Below are 22162 nucleotides of genomic sequence, written 5' to 3'. Positions count from 1 at the left end.
GTCCCAAAGCGGGAATCGAACCCTGGACCTTCTTGCTGTGAGGCGACAGTGTTAACCACTACACCACCGTGCCGCCTTATATAATTTGATGTGAGATATAAAGTACATGATATATACAATACAATATAGTACCATAATATAATAGTACATACTGCAAATATAGTTCAATATAATATACAAATGAATTATAATATGATTATATAATGTGATATGATATAGCGCACAATACAGTATCATACGTATTTATTATTATTATTAATTGTTTTAAATATGCCATTAAAGCTCTTCTTCCCTTCTGTAATAGATTGTTTTAGTCTAGATTTGAATTGATTTATGTTTTCACAGTATTTTTGCTCATCCTGTAGCCCATTCCACAGGGTGGCTCCGTAAGAGGAGATACACATTATTTTCAGGTTGGTTTTCATCACAGGTTTTTTGAAGTTCAATGGTCCTCTGAGGTTGTATCCCCCCTCTTTATCCAGAAATGTGCTTCTTACATTTACCGGTAATTGATTATTTCTTGCTTTGTACATAACTTGCAGAGTTTTAAAGTTTACCATATCAATGAACCTCAAAATGTGTGACTGTAGAAACAGTGTGTGTGTGTGGTCCCGATATCCTGCATTGTTTATTACTCGTATTGCTCTTTTTTGTAGGATAGTCAATGTATTTATGGTTGTTTTGTATGTGTTACCCCATACCTCTGTGCAGTAATGCAGGTAAGGCAAGATCATTGCACAGTACAGAGTGTGCAATGAGTTGGGATTGAGTACATGTCTCACCTTACTAATAATTGAGATGCTCTTTGCCATCTTAGCCCTCACATATTCTATATGGGGTTTCCAGCCGAGTTTATTGTCTAAAATCACTCCTAGGAATTTATTTGCATATACTATTTCTATTATATTATTATCTATTATGGCTGATAGTAATTTATTAATTTCTTAGGATTTATTTTGGTCTAATAAATGTTTAAGGTTCTTAGATGGATCCCCTGCTGCCTCCTCCTCCTCTTCCTCCTCCTTCTCATCCTCATCTTCCTCCTCCTACTCTTCCTCCTCTCCCTCTTCCTCCTCCTCCTAATCCTCCTCTTCCTCATCCTCCTGCTCCTAATCCTCCTCTTCCTCCTCCTCCTCCTGCTCATAATCCTCCTCTTCATAATCCTGCTCTTCCTCCTCCTTCTCCTCGTCCTCCTCCTCATCCTCCTCCTCATCCTCCTAATCCTCATATTCCTAATCCTCCTCATCCTCCTCCTCCTCTTCCTCATTCTCATCATCCTCTTCCTCCTCCTCTTCCTCCTCCTCCTCTCCTCCTCCTCCTCCTCCTCCTCCTCCTCCTGCTCCTCCTCCTCCTGCTCCTGCTCCTCATCCTGCTCCTCCTCCTGCTCCTCCTCCTCCTCCTCTCCTCCTCCTCCTCCTCCTCCTCCTCCTCCTCCTCCTCCTCCTCCTGCTCCTCCTCCTCCTGCTCCTCCTCCTCCTGCTCATCCTCCTCCTCCTGCTCCTCCTCCTGCTCATCCTCCTCCTCCTGCTCCTCCTCCTGCTCCTCCAGCTCCTCCTCCTCCTCCTCCTCCTGCTCCTCCTCATCCTCCTGCTCTTCCTCCTCATCCGTCTCTTCCTCCTCCTCCTCCTCCTGCTCCTGCTCCTGCTCCTCCTCCTGCTCCTGCTCCTCCTCCTCCTGCTCCTCCTCCTCCTCCTCCTCCTCCTCCTCCTCCTCCTCCTCCTCCTCCACGGGGAGCAGCGTACTGGCTCATGTAAAATGGCAGGCCATGCATTATGCAGCAGCTTAGGTCAAAGCGCGGGATCTTCATGTCCTCGGCTACAGTCCACTTGTCGCTGCTCTGGTCGTAGCGCTCATCTTTGAAGAAGGTGCTGAAGTCATCATTGTAGCCTCCGATCACGAAGAGCAGGTCGTCCAGCACCGCGATGCCAAAGTATCTGCGGGGGGTGAGCATGTCGGGCAGGGCGCTCCAGGAGTCAGTCAAGGGGCTGTAGGCCTCCGCGCTACGCAGGATGTTTCTACCGTCATTCCCTCCCACCTGAGGACAGGACACATGAGAGGAATGTTTTAGTGTGTGGTTAAGGCAGGCAGACACTGTATTAATCCATTTAGGGAAATGAGGGCATCACAGAAGCATTGAAAGTCAAATGATATATCTATACAAATATCTAGTATAAAGCATTTGTCTCTGTGTGCACCTACCGCATAGACTCTTCCTCCGTATGCAGCGACTCCCAGTCCCCAACGCCTGCTGCTCATGGGGACGATCAGAGTCCACTGGTCGGTGTCTGGGCTGTAGCACTCAGCTGTGAGCAAATACGTCCTGTTGATGCCACCACAGATGTAAACCTGTAATAAGAAAGAATATTCTAATTTAAAGACATTTATGATTTCTGATCTAACGTTCCTTGTGTTCATCTAGCACCCTGTGTCCCTCAGTTCCACCCACCTTGCCCTGGAGGGCTGCTGCCCCGGCGCCTCTCCTGTGCTCCAGCATGGGTGAGATCACTGTCCACTGGTTGGTTTCAGGCTCGTAGCGCTCAGCGGTGTTCAGGTACCCGTGTCCGTCCCAACCTCCCATGGCGTAGATACAGCCGTCCAACACGACCACGCTGAGCTCACGGCGGCGTGAGTGCATGGGAGCCGCCTGCAACCAGCTGCGAGTGACGGGGTTGAACCTGCGCACACTGTTGAGAGCCTTTCTGTCGTCCCAGCCACCGACGCAGTAGACCAGACCGTGGAGATAAGCGGTGCCGTGGTACCACCGGGGACTCTCCGCCTCAACGCTCACGTCCATCCATCCACCGGCTCGGATATCGTAAGCCTCCATGGTCAGGATGCCGCCACCCCGGCCTCCGATGGCCAATAGGACCTCCTGGGGCCGGCGTGGGCGGGTCAGGGGGTTTGGGAGCCTGTCGGAGCCAGAGGGGTTCAGGACGCTGAGGATGAGGGGCCTGCAGTCGTGGCTGTCCCTCACCACAGGGTTGTTCTCGACGTTTCTCCTGAAGTAGTCAGGCCTCATCAAGCCCATGCGAACCTGGGAAGAGACAAGCAGACAGCGGGTACAACTTAGACATCGGTTGTAGACGGTTTCTGTTGCTAGGGAACAGTTTGGACCCAAATGTTTGACAACCACTGTACTAGGGAATCTAGTGTTGTTTTAATGTAATGCACAGTAATACAATTAGTTTTTTTTAAATTTTTTATAAATGTTTTTATTTAATTTTCATACATAAAACAGAACATAACAGTACAACAATAATAATAATAATAATAATAATAATAATAATAATATAATAATAATAATAATAATAATAATAATAATAATAATAATAATAATAATAATAATAATAATAATAATAATAATAATAATAATAATAATAATAACAATGACAACAGCGACGACAACAATAATAACAGTAACATGAATCATAATGACCTTGGCAAGAGACAGACAAACAAGGAAAAGTAAAATAATAAAAAGATAAATAAAATAAATGTGGCTCAGGCAATAGCAACCATGTTTGCGTATCCATAATACAATTAGTTACCTTGGGCAGCAGCAAAGGGATGTCTGCTTTACGCTCCTCACGGGAGTGGTCGATCCAACGGAGGACGGCCTCGAACACCGTCTCCTCGCTCTTCACGTTCAGTTCATCCCTCTCGATGATGTCCACCAGTTGCTGCAGGGACAGCTCCACAAACTCCTGTGAGACGTGCAACATCTCCTCAAAGTGGCACACGATGCAGAGATGGGCCTTGCGCCTCAGGTCAGGGCAGCAGTAGATGTCCGTGAACCTCCAGATGCCGACACAGTTTTCCAGAGACAGCTGGCCCGCTAGGAAGTCAGAGCATGCTCCTACTATGCCAGTGACGCGAAGCTGGTCTGCAGCCACCAGAAGCTCTTCCACGTTCTCTGCTGTCACCAGCACAAAGCGTGTGTAGGAGTACTCTATGATGAGCTGCATCATACCCGGGGACACCCCAGGGATACTGTAGAATGCTTTCTCTGAGTCGCTCCAGCGAGTGAAGAGGGCTCTGTGGGACGCAGAGTATAGAGATATCTGATGAGTAAACAGTAAGCAACATTCTGTCCTGTGTAGTAATATATTTTCACTGTAGAAGTATAGGGTCTTAGCACAGTAGAAGTATAGTATCTTTTTAGGGTAGAAGTACAGTATAGTATCTGTTTACAGTAGAAGTACAGTATAGTATCTGTTTACAGTATAAGTACAGTATAGTATCTGTTTACAGTAGAAGTACAGTATAGTATATGTTTACAGTAGAAGTACAGTATATTATATGTTTACAGTAGAAATACAGTATAGTATATGTTTACAGTAGAAGTACAGTATCATATATGTTCACAGTAGAAGTGCAGTATATTATATGTTACAGTATAAGTACAGTATAGTATATGTTTACAGTATAAGTACAGTATATTATATGTTTACAGTCGAAGTACAGTATAATATATGTTTACAGTATAAGTACAGTATTGTATATGTTTACAGTAGAAGTACAGTATATTATATGTTTACAGTATAAGTGCAGTATAGTATATTTTTACAGTATAAGTACAGTATATTATCTGTTTACAGTAGAAGTGCAGTATAGTATATTTTACAGTAGAAGTGCAGTATAGTATATGTTTACAGTATAAGTACAGTATATTATATGTTTACAGTAGAAGTACAGTATAATATATGTTTACAGTATAAGTACAGTATTGTATATGTTTACATTAGAAGTACAGTATATTATCTGTTTACAGTAGAAGTACAGTATATTATATTTTTACAGTATACGTACAGTATAGTATATATTTTTTACAGTAGAAGTACAGTATATTATCTTTTTACAGTATATATACAGTATATTATCTGTTTACAGTAGAAGTACAGTATAGTATATGTTTACAGTATAAGTACAGTATAGTATATGTTTACAGTAGAAGTACTGTATATTATCTGTGTACAGTAAAAAGTACAGTATGGTATCTGTTTACTAACCAAGCTAACCTGAACCAAGCTAACCTAAACCAAGCTAAGCTGAAGCAAGCTAACCTGAACCAAGCTAAACTGAACCAAGCTAAGCTTAACCAAGCTAACCTGAACCAAGCTAACCTGAACCAAGCTAACCTAAACCAAGCTAAGCTGAACCGAGCTAACCTGAACCAAGCTAACCTGAAACAAGCTAAGCTGAACAAGCTAACCTGAACCAAGCTTACCTGAAATAGTCGCTGCAGTCACACAGGAGGGCCTTGTGGGCATTCAACTCAGTGCTGTTGACTTTAATAACCACATCACAGAGCCTTCCCTCCAGACGCAGCTCATTAAGGATTGTACAGGACATTGTTTCCTTTTCCATGTGGGGATTTTAAATTGTATCTACAGAATATATTCAAGCTTACAGACAAATAGCCAGGAACAACAAGTGAGATCTTCACTTGTCTTCTGAGATCTGAGAATTGTTGAATATATACTCTACACAAATGTTCTAGAATGTTTGATTATGACATCATACTGTGACATCAGAAATGTTCTAGAATGTTCTATTATGACATCTACGGTGCCCACGAATGTTCTAGAATGTTTGATTATGACATCATACTGTGACATCACAAATGTTCTAGAATGTTCTATTATGACATCACAAATGTTCTAGAATGTTCTATTATGACATCATACTGTGACATCCAGTGATGGGAATATTTTTCAGTAACGAGTAAACGGATTACTCTTCCAATCTTAATAACGCTGTTACCGTTACTGCCAAAAAATGCGGTGCGTTTCTATGATTGAAGCTGTTTTTTCCAGATCAGACCGATCTCTGCGCTGAGAAGCAATACTTTTTTCCTTGGTTAGTGGGCAGTGCGCGATTGGCTGAGGTTGAGTAAAATGTCATGGTAAGCCAATCAGAGGTAGAGGTGGGCGGGTGTTCGAAATAATCCAGAGGCTGACACACAGCGACAACACAAGCGACTCAGTCAACGACAGACCGCGGTTCCGTGTACGTTTTGATAGTTTGTTTGGCGAGCCCAAATAATCCAAAACCAATCCAACGAACAACACAAGCGAGCAGTCAACGACAGACAGTCCATGAGCATTTTTTGTTCACTCTTGTGTTAGTTGTGTTGCAGTGCAGGGCACTACAGTAGTGGAGGCTACAGCCTTATCAACAGTGCTGCACTTCCTGGTTTAATAGCACAGTCTTCAGGTGCTCAGATATATATATGTATGTCATGCATGTCTTAAATGTCACGATTAGATTAGTTTAGATGATTAGATTAGATTCTTATATCTGTATGTTGTGTATGTCATAAATGTCATGAATTGAAAATGGAGGACCCTGATGTAAACAAGACGAAAGTCTCGGCCCTGTTTCATGTACGTGGTTCAACTAAGTCGATCAACATGTCCATTATCCAGCTTCAGTTAACCCGATGTTCAAAGCCGGGATTTTCCTGTTTCACAAAGGAGGATTCAGTCTCGTTAACTCAAGCCAGACTTGAGAGTCAGGCTCAAGTCAGGCTAGATGCGCGCTCCCGTTTTAGGTGGAAAGCCAGCACGTATCGATGGCAGAGACCCTGATTCTCAACGGCATTGATTGATTAATTGATTTAAGACTTTATTGACAGATTGCAATAGGCTCAATCGCCTCGCCGACAAGTTAAATGCGTTATCTATAGGCTAATTCTAAGTCCCTCATTACCTCAATCAATCAGATTATATTTCTTTAAACTTGCCTGCTGGATTGAATAATCAAATGAGATCTTGCTAGCGAAAATAACTAGTTAACTGTTATACAGAATTACGAGACGGCTTTCTTGCCCATTGATTGATGTATAGTCAATGTTTAACTTATCTCCAATGTGGTCCAACGGGTTGTTCTTTTGACTTCCACACGGACGTCCCGGGTTCAAGACCGGGGTCCTTCTTTTTGCAATATAGGAATAATTCAATTTGGTGCACGTTGAGAGCTATATAAAGAATGACATCCTCAATGCATGTAGATTTATAATATTTTAACTTAAAACCAGGCTACTTTGGCGTATAATCATTAATATTATATTCAAAAAAATCATATTGGAAACACCGGGATTTGAACCCCGGTCGCTGGATTGGCAGGGTTGAGCACTACCGCTGGGCCACTGGGCCAGATGGGATAAATTCATTGTTTATACATTAATGAACGAGAGACCCGTGTTTAGAATATCCTTTGTTTTGAATGAAGTTTATCTCTTTATCCTCATTCATTAATGTGACGTCAACGGCTCGTTCAATTTCTCAAATCCGTCAAACAGCGCATCTCATCAGACATCTTAATCCCAGTTACAATTAAAATAACCACATCATGTGTACATCGCACGAGCGAGCGCCACCGTCGCCACGGTATATATAACGTGCATTATTTAGGACAAAGTGAATTTAATATCAGCATTTTGGGTCTATTTTACATTTCAAAAGCCCCCTCTGGAAGAATGGAGCACAAAAACGTAATTCAGAATGGTATAATGCAGATCGTAGACTGTGGGAATAGTTTCAGGAAACGGGCTGTCACTTCTTTGCGGGGGCGTGGCGATAGTTCAGGCTAACTTGAACTTGAACTCTGCTTTCGACCAGGCTCAAACTTTTGGATATGTTGTCATGGTGATTTGGAAAATCCAGGTACATGAAATCGGAAAGTCCGGCTAACCCAGTTATCCAGCTAAAGTTATCCGGCTAACTCAGTTATCCAGGTACAAGAAACAGGGCCCTGGTCTGCATCCCCTTAACAATTGTGTGTATTGAGCTGTACTGTACCCATTCTGCAATCTGTTCATTAAAATGTTCAATCAATCAGTATATATTTGTTATTTATTTTTGGTATAGTGCTTAACAAGCATAATTTAATGTTGCCCAGTTGTGGCCTGTTGAGGGGCAATACATATCAAAAGTTCCAAAACATCTATTGTGTTTGTATTTGTATGATCCACTATATAAACATAGTAATTATAATATCTACATACATGACATTTGATTGGAGGCTAGTCTCACTTTGTCCCACAGCAACATTAAAATAGTTTAGATTTGTGTATGTTGTTTATGTAAAAATTGTACTTGAAAGTAACACAATAGTTACTTTCTGAAGTAACTAGTTACTTTTATAATTTGTAACTGAGTAAGTAATTTAGTTACTTTTTGGAAGAAGTAACTAGTAACTGTAACTAGTTACTTTTTAAAAGTAACTTGCCCAACACTGGTGACATCACAACGGAACATGTTTGAGTACCATTTGAATAATTTAAATAATATGTTGACATTAAAAAAAGAACAAATAAAATGGAAAAAGAAACTACATAAAACAATGATACACATTATAATAAAATATTTAAGTAAAATGTATAGAAATAAAGAAAAATAAGACAATGAAATAAAGATAATAATTCATTTAAAAGCTATTTTAAAGAGGTAAGTTTTGAGCAGTGCCAACCGAGTCTGCTGTCCTAACAGACTTGGGGTCTGTAGGGTAAGCACTTATTCCCTCCGCCCTGAACATTTATGGAGATGTATGGGCCTTTTAAGTCAGTGGTAAAAGTGTCTTTCAAGGATAAGTGAGCTCCTGCACTGATTATTATAGTTCAATATTCAATATTTGATCACCAAACCCCCCCCAAAAGCATAAAAAGGCCCCTCCCACCCAAAAAGGCCCCCCAAAAATAGCACAGGCCCAGTGCCCTTTTCAGCCTTTGAGCACCTGCCCCTCTAAAGTCCTGTGCACGTCCCTGGCTGCAGTGTTTATTTACAAGTCTACACTGTAAGCCAGGAAGTACCATGGTGGTGCAACATACAAATGTGTCCGTGTAGCAACAGAAGCCAATACCTTAAAGGACAGGGGCCCGGGGAGGGAGCTCTGTCTCTGTGTCTGTGTGTGTGTGTGTGTGTGTGTGTGTGTGTGTGTGTGTGTGTGTGTGTGTGTGTGTGTGTGTGTGTGTGTGTGTGTGTGTGTGTGTGTGTGTGTGTGTGTGTGTGTGTGTGTGTGTGTGTGTGTGTGTGTGTGTGTGTGTGTGTGTGTGTGTGTGTGTGTGAGACAGAAGTCGGAGGAATAACAACCTGTTATTCAATAGATTAAATTAGTTTAAGAATAAAAAAATAATTATTTTTTACAGTTTTTGTATTTTTCTGACATGGGGGCTCAACAATAAATGACAATCAGAAATGTCAAGTTGCATGTTGTTATTCTAACCAGCTTAGACCCCTACGCTCTGCATCTTCTGGCCGCCTCAGACCTACTCCTATCCAAGCTCCGGGAGGGTCATCAAAGAGAAGTCGCCTATTCTCAGTCCTTGCCCCACAATGGTGGAATGAACTACCCACCCCAGTTAGGACAGCCGAATCACGTCCAATCTTTCGCCGTCGACTAAAGACGCACTTCTTCAACCATTATCTGAATAAAAAAAAATATATCTAACCCTAACTAACCGTACTGTCATGCACTTGTCCTAATAAACTAACCTACACTGTAGCACTCAACACTTTGATGAACATTGTTGCTCAGCTGATAGAGTTGTGCCCTTCCTGATGGCTTGTCGTACAGAACTTGTAAGTCGCTTTGGATAAAAGCGTCAGCTAAATGACTAAATGTAAATGTAGTTCTGTTGCATTTCCAATTTATTTATGTAAATTATAAATTGATCAGGTATCGATAAGGGTATCGATAAAGAATCGAATCGATAAGCAGAATCGATAATGGAATCGTATCGATAAAATCCTATCAATTCCCATCCCTAATTAAGACGCAGTTGTAGCGCTGAGAAGAAGGAGTCGGAGGCGGTGTCTCGAAGCTAAACCTAATTCCTTTATTCATCAGCGTAACAACAAATCGACGTAGTCGTATCGACAGTAAAATAAGAATGCCGGTGGCAGGAAGTGCCACCCTATAAATCGTCCGGGGGGAACTACCATTCCCAACGAGTTCCGTGTGAATTATGTACAGTCACTACACAAGCCCCCCCAGAATTCACCCATAGTCAAAATCCCCCCGGCGTGGGGGAACAATTGCCCGGCCTCTGCGTGTGCGGAAAGCCGGGGGCGGGGAGGGCGGAGTGGCATAAGCGCCCGCGCCGTCCACGACACCCGGGGGCACGAAACGGCCTCGGCGAGCGTGGAAAACCGGGGGCGGAGAGGGGAAAGCGTCGCAAGCGCCCGTACCCTCACCGACACCCGGGGGCGCTGGCATCGGTGAGGCCGCCGGTGGCTCTGTGGGCGGTGGCACCCGGGGCAACGGCGGACGACCCCTGCGGGGGGGAAGGGCCAACTCCAAAGGCTGTGAAACGTCTATGTGAGCGGGCTTGATCCTGTCTATCGACACGGTCTCCGTCCTACCGCCCATGTCGACCATGAGGTCCTTGTTACCGTGTCGCAGGACCCTAAACGGGCCATCGTAAGGGGGGCGTAGGGGCCCCCGGTGCGCATCGTGGCGAACAAAAACATACTCCGCCGTGTGCAGGCTGCGCGGCACCCGGGAAACGGGGGTACCATGCTGCGACGTGGGAATCGGGGCGAAGGTCTGAGCCGCTTCTCGCAGGGTGGAACGCTGGCTGGCCGCGGACCAAGGGGTTGTCGCGTCCGGAATGAAATCCCCCGGGACGCGCAATGTCTGGCCGTATAACAGTTCCGCGGACGAGGCCTGCAGGTCTTCCTTGGGGGCGCTCCTAAGTCCGAGCATGACCCACGGCAGCTTATCCACCCAGTTGCCGTCCGTCAGGCCTGCGCGCAGCGCCGCCTTCATGGACCGGTGGAAACGTTCGCATAGCCCGTTGGCCTGCGGGTGGTACGCGGTTGTACGGTGCAGCTTAACCCCCAGGCCGCTGGCGACCGCGTTCCAGAGCTCTGAGGTGAACTGCGAGCCCCGGTCGGAGGAGAGGTCAGACGGGGTCCCGAAACGTGCGATCCACGTGCTGATAAAGGCGCGGGCCACGTCGGAAGAAGACGTCGAGGCGAGGGGAACGGCTTCCGGCCATCGGGTGGTCCTGTCCACCATAGTGAACAGGTAGGTAAACCCGTGAGAGGAAGGAAGCGGGCCCACGAGGTCAACATTGACGTGGTCGAACCTCCTCTCGGGAACCACGAATGTCACAAGCGGGGCCTTGGTATGTCGGTGCACTTTAGCCCGTTGGCAGGACACACACGCGTCGACCCAGGCCATCACGTCTTTCTTGAGCCCTCGCCACACAAACTTCTGTGACACCAACCTGCTCGAAGGCTTCCTACCGGGGTGAGACAGGTCGTGCACAGCCTCGAAAGCCCGCCTGCGCCAGCCTATAGGGACCAGCGGCCGGGGTTGCCCGGTGGAGAGGTCACAGAGCAGGGACGCGCCCGAGCCGCCAATCGCGACGTCTCTGAGGCGCAGACTGGTATCCGCTGTCCTGAGGGCCTGGATGTCGTGGTCGGAGGCCTGTTCCGAGCCCATGGCGACGTAGTCGAGGCCCAGTTGCACAGCTCCGATGACGACCCTGGATAGGCAGTCTGCGACCACGTTGGCTTTCCCGGCGATATGCCGTATGTCTGTCGTGTACTCGGAAATGTACGAGAGTTGGCGCTGTTGTCGCGCGGACCACGGTTCAGCCACCTTGGACATGGAGAACGTGAGGGGTTTGTGGTCGACGAAGGCCGTAAACTCCCGGCCCTCCAGCATGAAACGAAAATGGCGCACCGCCAACCAGAGACCTAGGAGCTCTCTGTCAAATGCGCTGTACTTGCGCTCCCTGGGGGTCAGTTGACGGCTGAAAAACGCCAGCGGTTGCCAGGCGCCGTCAACGTATTGCTCATGCACTGCGCCCACCGCGTAGTCTGACGCGTCGGTGGTAATGGCGACCGGGGCCCCCGGTGACGGGTGAGCCAACATGGCTGCACCCGCCAGGGCCGCCTTGGTGGCCGCGAAGGCTGTCGTCCTCTCGGCCGTCCAGTCGACCGGCTGGTTGGGGGACTTGTCCTTCAGCGCCTCGTAAAGCGGCCGCATGGTGTGGGCCGCCCGGGGGATGAACCGGTGATAAAACGTCACCATCCCGAGAAATTCCCTGAGCGCCCGGGCCGTCGGGGGTCGTGGGAAAGCGGAAACGGCCTCCACTTTCGACGGGAGGGGGGCGGCCCCCCTCCTGTCGATGCGGTGTCCGAGGAACCGTATGGAGGTCAACCCGAACTGACACTTAGCCGGGTTGATGATTAGGCCGTTTTGGCCCAGCCTCGTAAAGAGGCATCGTAGGTGCTCCAGGTGGAGGAGGAGCTGGCGACGAGGATGTCGTCCAGGTAGACAAAAATAAACGGCATGTCTCTGAGCGTCGAATCCATTAGCCTCTGGAAAGACTGTGCCGCGTTCTTCAGTCCGAACGGCATCCGTAGGAACTCAAATAGACCGAAGGGTGTTACCACCGCCGTCTTCGGGACGTCCAAGGGGTGTACCGGCACTTGGTGGTAACCGCGTACCAGGTCTACTTTCGAAAAGAACAGCTTACCCGCCAGGTGCCCTGAGAAGTCCTGGATGTGGGGGACCGGGTAGCGGTCTGGCGTGGTAGCGTCGTTGAGGCGTCTGTAGTCCCCGCACGGTCTCCATCCCCCGTCCGGTTTGGGCACGATGTGCAGCGGCGAGGCCCAGGGGCTGTCCGAGCGTCGGACAATCCCCAACTTCTCCATGTTGGCGAACTCTGACCTAGCGACTGCTAGTCTGTCAGGGTTGAGCCGGCGGGCCCTAGCGTACACGGGAGCTCCTTGAGTCTCTATGTGATGCTCGACCCTGTGTTTGGTGGTCGCGGCCGAGAACGTAGGCTGTGTCAAGCCGGGAAACTCCCGCAGTAGGCGTTGGTACACGTCACCTTCTGCGAGCGAGCTGGCCAGCCCGCTGTATACCACTTCATTGCGCACACAAGTCAAGGAAGCGTACGTCTGGGCGTCTACCAGGCGGCCGTGCCTCACGTCCACGAGGAGCCCATGTGCGCAGAGGAAATCCGCCCCGAGTAGTGGGAACGAGACGTCGGCCGTGACAAACTCCCACGTGAACCGCTGTCCCCCGAAACACAACTCCACGGTCCTCGTGCCGTAGGTGCGGATCGGGTTACCGTTGGCGGTCGTCAGTCGCGGACCCCCCCCCCCGCCGGCGGTGTCCACCACCGTCGCCGGTAGGACGCTCCTCTGTGCTCCGGTGTCGCAGAGGAATTCTCGACCAGAGAGTGTGTCCTTAATGAAGAGTAGCCTGTTCGACGTACCTGCGCTCACGGCCGCTACTGGGCGCAGGTGTTGGCGTTTCCCGCCCTGACAAAAGTACAAGGCGGGCGGCACTTCGTTGCTTTCGCGCCGAAGCGTGCATGGAAATAACACAGGCCTGTGTCATTATTGCCGTCGGCCGCGGCGCCCCTCTCCATCTTCGCCCCTCCCCCTCTGGGCATGTGCGCCCGTGTCGGGGCCAGCACCTCTGGGGCTAAGTGCTGCGTGGCCAGGTAGAACCGATCTGCCTCCTCCGCCAGAGCACGGGGATCCACAATGTTTGTATTGGCCAGCGCCGTCTGTACCCGTGGCGGCATGTGTCTGAGGAACAGCTCTTTAAATAAAAAGTTCGGCTGCTCGGCGCCCAGTAGATTCAGCATCATTTCCATATGCGCCGACGGCTTGCTGTCTCCCAAGCCACGTATATCCAACAAGCGTCGAGCCCGCTCAGACGGCGACAACTCAAAAATCCTGAGCAGGTGCGTCTTAAACGCCTCATATCTATCCCGGGCCGGCGGAGCGGTAATGAAGCCTACCGTTCTCGCCGCCGTAGTGTTGTTCAGACTCGAGACGACGTGGAAGTATCGAGCGGCGTCATCCACGATTCCCCGTAGGGCGAATTGCGCCTCCGCCTGGGCGAACCACGCGGCCGCCGACTGCTCCCAAAACTCAGGCAGTCTGAGAAAACCAGCGTTGTTTCCCATGTTCGCCGTATTCTCCGTCTCGGAAACTTCCTCGAGACTAATGTCAGGGTCACCAGTGTAGCGCTGAGAAGAAGGAGTCGGAGGCGGTGTCTCGAAGCTAAACCTAATTCCTTTATTCATCAGCGTAACAACAAATCGACGTAGTCGTATCGACAGTAAAATAAGAATGCCGGTGGCAGGAAGTGCCACCCTATAAATCGTCCGGGGGGAACTACCATTCCCAACGAGTTCCGTGTGAATTATGTACAGTCACTACACAGTCATATTTAGGCATAATTTCAGCCAAGAAATCAGAGAAGTCAGTGATGAAGTGCTTATTGTATTTTGGGGGTCGGTAAATCACCGCGCACAGTACAGGGGGATAGCGACCCAGTTCAAACATGTTCAGCTCAAAGCTGGAGAATGAGACCGATGACAGTTGTTTACAGTCAAAGTTTTGCTTGAACACTGTTGCAATTCCCCCTCCACGGCCAGTCGTCCGTGGAGCGCTAAAATACGTGCACGCAGGTGGCAAAAGTTCAGAAAAAGAGCTTGACTCACCAACGCTCTGCCAAGTCTCTGATGCACAGGAAATCCAAGTTACGGGTGGTGAAGAAGTCGTTCAAGATAAAAGTCTTATTTGCTAGCGATCTAGCGTTTACCAGGGCTATCCTGGCGGGAGCTGGGACCGGCCGAGCCGTCCGAGGTGCCCGGGCCAGAGGCCTGAGGCTGCGGGGGTTTACCACTCCTCTGTGGAGTCGGGGAGAACAGGCGGCTGCGGGTATGAAACTCCTCATCCCCGCCGGTGATGACGGGTACCAGCCAGGTGCCGACAGGCTCCAGAGAGCGACGGGAAACAGCAGAGCGATGGTTCGATCCATATCCAGTCAATACGACAGAGTAGCAGACACTATGAGGAAACCTGTTTCAAATTAAAATTGAAGGGATTTGCAAGGGTCATGGTTAATGTGAAGATATTGACTGTCATACCCTGTTGATGTTTTTTCTTTTTGGGGATTATATTATTTCCAATGTTTATCCAAGAAGTCAGCCAGTATGCTAAACCCTAAGTGGGAGTGTTGAAGGCAGAGGCTCTGTGTAGGATTGTTAGTAACTGTCTAACTGCATATATATATATATATATATATACTGTTTACACTAGTAACTGTATACCTGCATATATAACTGTTTCCACTAGAGGGTGCCCTAGGCGGAGACTCTCAGGAGTACTACCAGGTGGCGAGTATAAATAGCTTTGTCTCCTCCCACTTCTTTCTCTCCCCCCATGTCTCTCAGTGAGAGAAGACCTGTAGAACTGCTGCTCTTCATGTGAATAAAAGAAACCACTCCAGTTAAGGCTCAAGATAGAAACCATGCCTCTTGACCACATTATTGTCGCCCTATAGCCGAATTCTGTTAACAGACAACATGTGAGAACGAGACACAGACAGAGCTGGACTCCAGAGTAAGGTGTGAAGAAACAGACACCTCAGCCTAGTGTACTTAGCACAGTCGTGCAGACAGACAGTCAGCAACCCCCAGAGAATGATGACGAGGAGCACCCGAGGGTGACATCACGTGCCTCATGCAGTGGGAGGTATCCCTCACGGGAACACAAACCCCCAAAGTATCTGAAAGACTATGCCCAGAGAGAAAGTGACGAGGATGACAGTACATTTACCAGCATTGATTACTGCTACAGAGTAGTGAGTGGAGTACCTCAGACCTTTAAAGAGGCGATGGTGTCCCCTGAATCAAGAAAATGGGAGAGAGCAATAGATGAGGAGATGAGGTCCCTAGAGGACAACCACACCTTTACTCTAACCAAGTTACCAGAGGGCAGACAGACAGTGGGAGGAAAATGGGTGCACTCAATCAAGGAGGGTATTGAAGGCCACGACAAGTACAAAGCCAGGTTTGTAGCTAAAGGTTACAGTCAGAGGGAGGTGATAGACTACGGTGAGACATTCTCCCCCACAGCCAATCTGACCAGTGTAAGGGTAGTGATGCAGAAAGCAGCTGAGGACAGTTTGATTTTACACCAGATAAATGTGAAGACAGCCTACCTGCACGCACCCATAGAGGGAGATATATATGGAACAACCTGAAGGTTACGAGAAGAAAGGAGAGAAGCTAGTGTGTAAGCTAGAAAAATCCATTTACGGCCTGAAACAGTCTGGGCGAAATTGGAACGAGATGCTTCATACATGTCTCATTGAAGATCACTTCCTACAGAACCCAGTAGACCCCTGTGTTTACTCAAGGGAGTCAAAAGAGTCAGGAAAAGTGATAATTGTCATTTGGGTGGATGATTTGATCATCGCAGCAGACAACACCAACCTAGAGCAGGTGAAAAGTATGCTCTCCACCAGATTCAAAATGAAAGACCTAGGCAGGTTAAAGCATTTTCTAGGCATGGACTTCGAACAGTCAGCCAGTTGTGTAAAAATATCCCAGAAGAGATATGTGGAGAAGATCCTGAAATGTTTTGACATGCAAGAATGTAGAACAAGGGAAACACCATGTGATCAAAAACTAGACTACCAAGAGGATGCTCAGAAAATGACAGATGTAAAAATGTACAGAGAAGCTGTAGGTAGCCTCATTTATTTGACAACATGTACTCGCCCTGACCTATGTTTTGTAGTGAGTAAATTGTCACAGCATTTTGCTGACCCCACAGAGGAGCACTGGATTACAGCAAAACATGTTTTTCGTTATCTCAAAGGTACAGCAGATAAACAGCTTTGTTTCAGAAAGAGCAGCGAGGGCTTAGGGCAGGGCTATTCAACTGGCGGCCCGCGGGGATGATTCTGACCGGCCCGCCAAAGATTACATGATAATTAAAAAAAATAAAAAAAAAATAAAAAAATATATTTTTTTTTAATATTTTTTTTTTAATATTTTTTTTTTTTTAACTTTTTTCTTTTCATGTCAACGTTAACACGCACAATTGAGCCAAAAGTCACTCAATTAATGACAGATTTCATTGATAAATTGAGGGAAAACTTTGCAAGTCGATTTGATGAATTTGACATGTCCAGAGAATTGATGCATTTTGTGAGCAACCCATTTGCCAATGTAGCTGCTATTTCCACAAAAGGACAAGAGTTCCTTGCATCAGTTCACATTGATGAAGGTCTCCTGCAACTTGAAATAATTGACATGCAAGCATCATCTGCTCTGAAGCAGGCACTTGAGAATGAATCCACCACAACATTTTGGATAAAGTGTATTCATGTCAAGACATTCCCCAAAATAAAAACGCTGGCAATATCTGTGCTAACAATGTTTGGCTCAACATACACCTGTGAATCCAGTTTCTCTCACATGAATGCCATTAAAACAAGCAACGTGCCTCCTTGACAAATGAGCATTTGCATCACTGTTTGCGGGTAGCCCTCACTTCCTATGAACCCTCTTTCTCTGCCATTGCCCAGTCAAAGAAGTGCAATCGCTCTCATTAGATGTGTGTATGTAGGCTAGGCCTGTCTGCCCCCCACCCCCCTGATGTTTGAGAGTTAAGAGTGGACAATAAGTGCTAATAAGATGCTGTGATTTGCTGTTGTTGCACAGACATGAAGCACTTTTTCATAAGCTCAGCTGCACTATAATGTGTTTTTTTGTTCAAGTGTCAATGTTAGAATGTTCAGATGCACATCATGCACTTGTTTGTTTTTTATTTTATTTTTATATTGAAATGTTGAGGAGGAGATGTTGCAGTTGTTGCACAGTCATAAATGAAGCACTTTTTGCAGGAGATGTTGCAGATGTGGCACATAAATGAAGCACTTTTTTGAAAAGTATACTACTTTTGCAATGTAGTTAAATTAAAGTTGTGAAAATGTGGTTGCGTGTTGTGTCAAGTGTACATATATTCATAGCACGGGGAGGCGCCGTGGCAGTCCGGCCCCTGGCCCCTTGGGTTTCTGACAATGTGGCCCCCTGAACAATTTAGTTGAATAGCCCTGGCTTAGGGCTTAAAGCCTACAGTGATGCAGATTGGGCGGCAGGCGCCACAGACAGAAGAAGTACCACAGGGTATTGTGTGAGTTTGAACACAGACAGCTCACTGGTTTCGTGGAAAACAAAGAAACAGCCCACAGTGGCACTGTCAACTTGTGAAGCCGAATACATGGCTCCAGCTATGACAATACAGGAATGTATTTATCTAGAACAACTGCTCGAAGGAATGGATACCTATGTATATAAGAAAACTGTTGTTTATGAAGACAACCAGGGAACCATTGCGATTGCTAGTAACCCTGTGTGCCGACAGAGGTGTAAACATGTGGATATAAAATATCACTTCATCAGATCTGTCATCAGGGAAGAAAGGATGACACTTGTTTATTGTCCGACAATAAACTGAAATTCCAAACTGAAATTGAGAAGATTTGCAGAGGTCATGTTTGGTGTGTAAATATTGCCTGTTATGTAATATTGACTGCCATATTCTTTTTGATGTTCTGAACTGTATTATTTTCTTTGAAAGATGTTTTTGGAAAAGTTGTACAGTATACAAGACAACCATAAGTGGGAGTGTTGAAGTTAGATGTTATGTATGATTGCATGTAACTGTCTAACTGTTTCCACAAGAGGGCGCTATAGGTGTAGCTATTGTAGCTGACACCAGGTGAGAAGTATAAAAGGAGATGTTACCTCCCCCTTCACTCTCTCCCTCCGTCGCTCTCACAAGAGAAGGACTCATGTGTACTGTTGGGTGCAATGTGAAATAAACCACGCCAAAGGCTAAAGAGAAACCTTGTCGTCATGAACACATTATTGTCGCTCCATAGCTGACTCTATCAACATCCACCATGGTTGTTTGAGGAGGTGGAGGTGGATTTACATTTATTGGAAAGAAGGAGGGAGAGAGGTGAGGAAGTGTTAGATAAATATGAAGTCAATAGTTATATAGAAAGGAAGTATGGAGAACATCTTAAAGTGTACACAGACGTCTCAAAGACAACCAGTAACAGGGTGGGGGTTGCATTTATAAGCCCAGAAATAAATATCATGGTAAAGGAGAGGGTACATTGTCTGTGTACACGGGTGAGTTGATGGCTATTTTGTTAGCTATCAATTGGGTGGAAACAATCAAGTCAAACAAGGTGTCAATAGCGTCAGATTCAAGTAGTGCATTAATTAGTATAAAACATACACAGTCAGAAACAAGACAGGATATTATTTTGGAAATAGCACAGACGATTTTTAGGGTGAGGAGAATAGGATCAGATGTGAGATTAATTTGGGTGCCAGCACATATAGGGGTGGAGGGGAACAAACTGGCGGATAAGTTTGCAAAGGAAGCAGCTAATAAAGAGAAATAGAAAAATAGAAACAAATCTGGATGTGAGTTACAGCAAGGCAGAAGTTAAGAGCATAATTAAATGTGAAATGAAAAAGAAGTGGCAGGAGGAGTGGGATAAAGGAAATAAAGGTAGGCATTTTTATAATATCCAGAGGGCAGTAGGAAAAAGGAGAGATGTGGGCAGAGGTACGAGGGAAGAAGTTATTGTTTCAAGAATGAGATTTGGACACACTGGGCTAAATAATACATTTAGGAGGATAATGGGCAAACATGAGACTGGTAGGTGTGAGTATTGTAGTAGGCAGGAAACAGTGGAGCATGCAGTGGCGGACTGGGACACAAATTCAGCCCGGGACATTCAGACGCACCAGCCCACACACCGGCCCACGCACCGGCCCACGCACCGGCCCACGCACCGGCCCCGAAACCGGCCCACACAACGGGCGTTATGAAACACTTGTCCAGTATTAAACAACCCAAGGCTGTGGCTAAGGAGTCAACATCAGGGAGACCAAATCTACACACCGCCCCTAGATGTGCACTCATGCACAGTGCACACACACAGACACACACATACATATACCGTTACTTCCCGTCATTGGCATATGTTTTTTTTTTACTAACATCTTAGTGCCTCATTAGCCTAGGGATTAAGGATACATGAAGTATTAACTACACCATAATAATATTGAGGTTTTGATCCATAGAAAGTAGGGATGTCCGATATTATCGGCCTACCGATATTATCGGCCGATATCGGCATTAAAATGTGATATCGAAAAATATCGGTATCGGTTTTAAAGAAATAATATTTTATTTACATTTCTATAACCTTTATTTACCCAGGCAAGCAAGTAAGAACCACCCAAAGTAGTAGTAGTAGTAGTAGTAGTAGTAGTAGTAGTAGTAGTAGTAGTTTATTCAGTCATCATCTCACACAATACAATATACCCCATCATTTAACAATATTTGATTTTACAGTGACTGAAAAGGTACAGACTGAAGCATAATGCTTATATGCCTGTCCTATATTCTTAACAAAAATTTAAAAAATTGGCGGCTACGTGGCGTAGTGGGCAAGGCGCTCGCCACAAATACTGGAGACGCTGGGCTCGCCTGTTCGAGCCCAGCGCTCCACATTGCTTTCAGTTTAGCTGGTCGTTCATACTAATACACATTGGCCGTATTAGGGGGTGGGAAACTGATGGGTGGGGATTGGGCGTTGTGGACAGCGACTCCTACAGGTCGGTTGGTGTGCCTGCGCAGTAGAATCAGGAAGTGTCGGGGGCAGCGTGAGCCTCCCATGCGTTACTCCTCGCCACTGAGAGATCGAGCTGCGCAGGTGAAAAGATGCGACTGCTGTTACCTCAAGTACCGGAGGGGACTTGTGCTATGTATGACTTAGTCCACATTGCAGCCGGCTTGTGGGAGGCAAGACACAGCGTTCGTGACAGGGGAGGGTTGAATTGGATGATACGAAATTGGGATGGGAGAAAATGTAGAAAATGGGAGAAAAAGTGGATAAAAAAAAACAAAAATTAAAAAAATTAAGACTCCAAAACAGTATTCTAAAAGAAAATAGCAAAAGAAAACAGTATTATTCACCCCTGTAGTTTTCAAAAATAGCTTTACAAATTTTTCTTAAAAACCAAAAGCGAATTACTCATTCTTAACTGTATATCAGCATTGTTCCACAAAGCGCTTCACAGAAACCATCAAGCATTCACACAGTCATACACTACTGGTGGTTGTGAGCAGCATCAGCAAACACAGCTGCCCTGTGGCAGACTGACGGAATCATGTCTGCTAATCAGCGCCAACCACCATCAACAACCTTCATAAATACATTCAACATTAATGGAATAGGCTAACTACCAACTTAGCTGTAGCAGTTAGCTGTTATATGCAATCACATATGTTTAACTACGGGGTAGTAGTTGACCTAGTTGTTAGCTTAAGCTAGTTAGCTGTGGTTATTTACAAACATGTAGATGAGACTAATCATATACAGATCGAGAACATGGCTAACAGTTGGGAATTCTAAGGTACATCTTATTTAAGCATGTAAAATGGCAACTAATCAATTCAATCAATTAGATTACCAATATTATATCAACATGAAAATTTGGAAGGGAACATAATAGTATTTTATTTTAGTATTTACTATTATAATATTAGTAGCCGATTAATTTGCAGCCCGTCCTAGGTTCTGATTGGCTCTCTAAGTTAGCACTTTAGCCTCTGATGCTGTGGTGGGCACTAGTCCTAACATTGCTAACAAAACTTTTAGTCAGAGAAAAAACGTCACGAGTCACAACTATTTACGTCCACGTGCTGTAAGGAATCAGGAATACGGAAAGCACATTGTCTTGTAATAGAATGACTGAAATCACTGCAAGAGCTAGTATAGGCTAGCTAGCCCTCATGAACCGGCAGACACCAACAGTAGAATATACTGCATGCACCTGTCATGTTACTGTTGGTTCCTTCCACTTGAACTTCATCATCATTAGCAGCAGCAGCGGGTAAACATGTCTGTAATTTTAGAACATTGTTCTGCGTCTTTTACTAGCAATTTTAGTTTTTTAATTCTAGCTTTTTCAGCTCCACCCTTTCTTTTTTTGCATTCTCCATTTCTGCGCTTCTAGGCCTACTCGCGGTTGGGAGGAAACGTGAATCTCATTCACTGATGTCTCATGTCTCATTCAAGACTGGCTAACAAAAGCATGTCTTTCACTTAACACCAAGAAAACAGTGTGTATGATGTTCACAAAGTCACCAGTAGAGGTCACTCACTCTAATGTGTTTCTGGGAGAGGCGGAGCTGGACATTGTACATTAATTCAAGTATCTTGGGGTCACATTGGACTCTACATTGACCTTCAAAAAGTCATGTGAAGAAAGTGACAAACAGTCAAGTTTAACATC

This window comes from Notolepis coatsorum, assembly GCF_963971535.1.
Source record: "Notolepis coatsorum genome assembly, chromosome: 3".
Lineage (NCBI taxonomy): Eukaryota > Metazoa > Chordata > Actinopteri > Aulopiformes > Paralepididae > Notolepis > Notolepis coatsorum.
The sequence above is the reverse complement of the archived record's forward strand: the minus strand, read 5'-3'. Positions refer to the sequence as shown.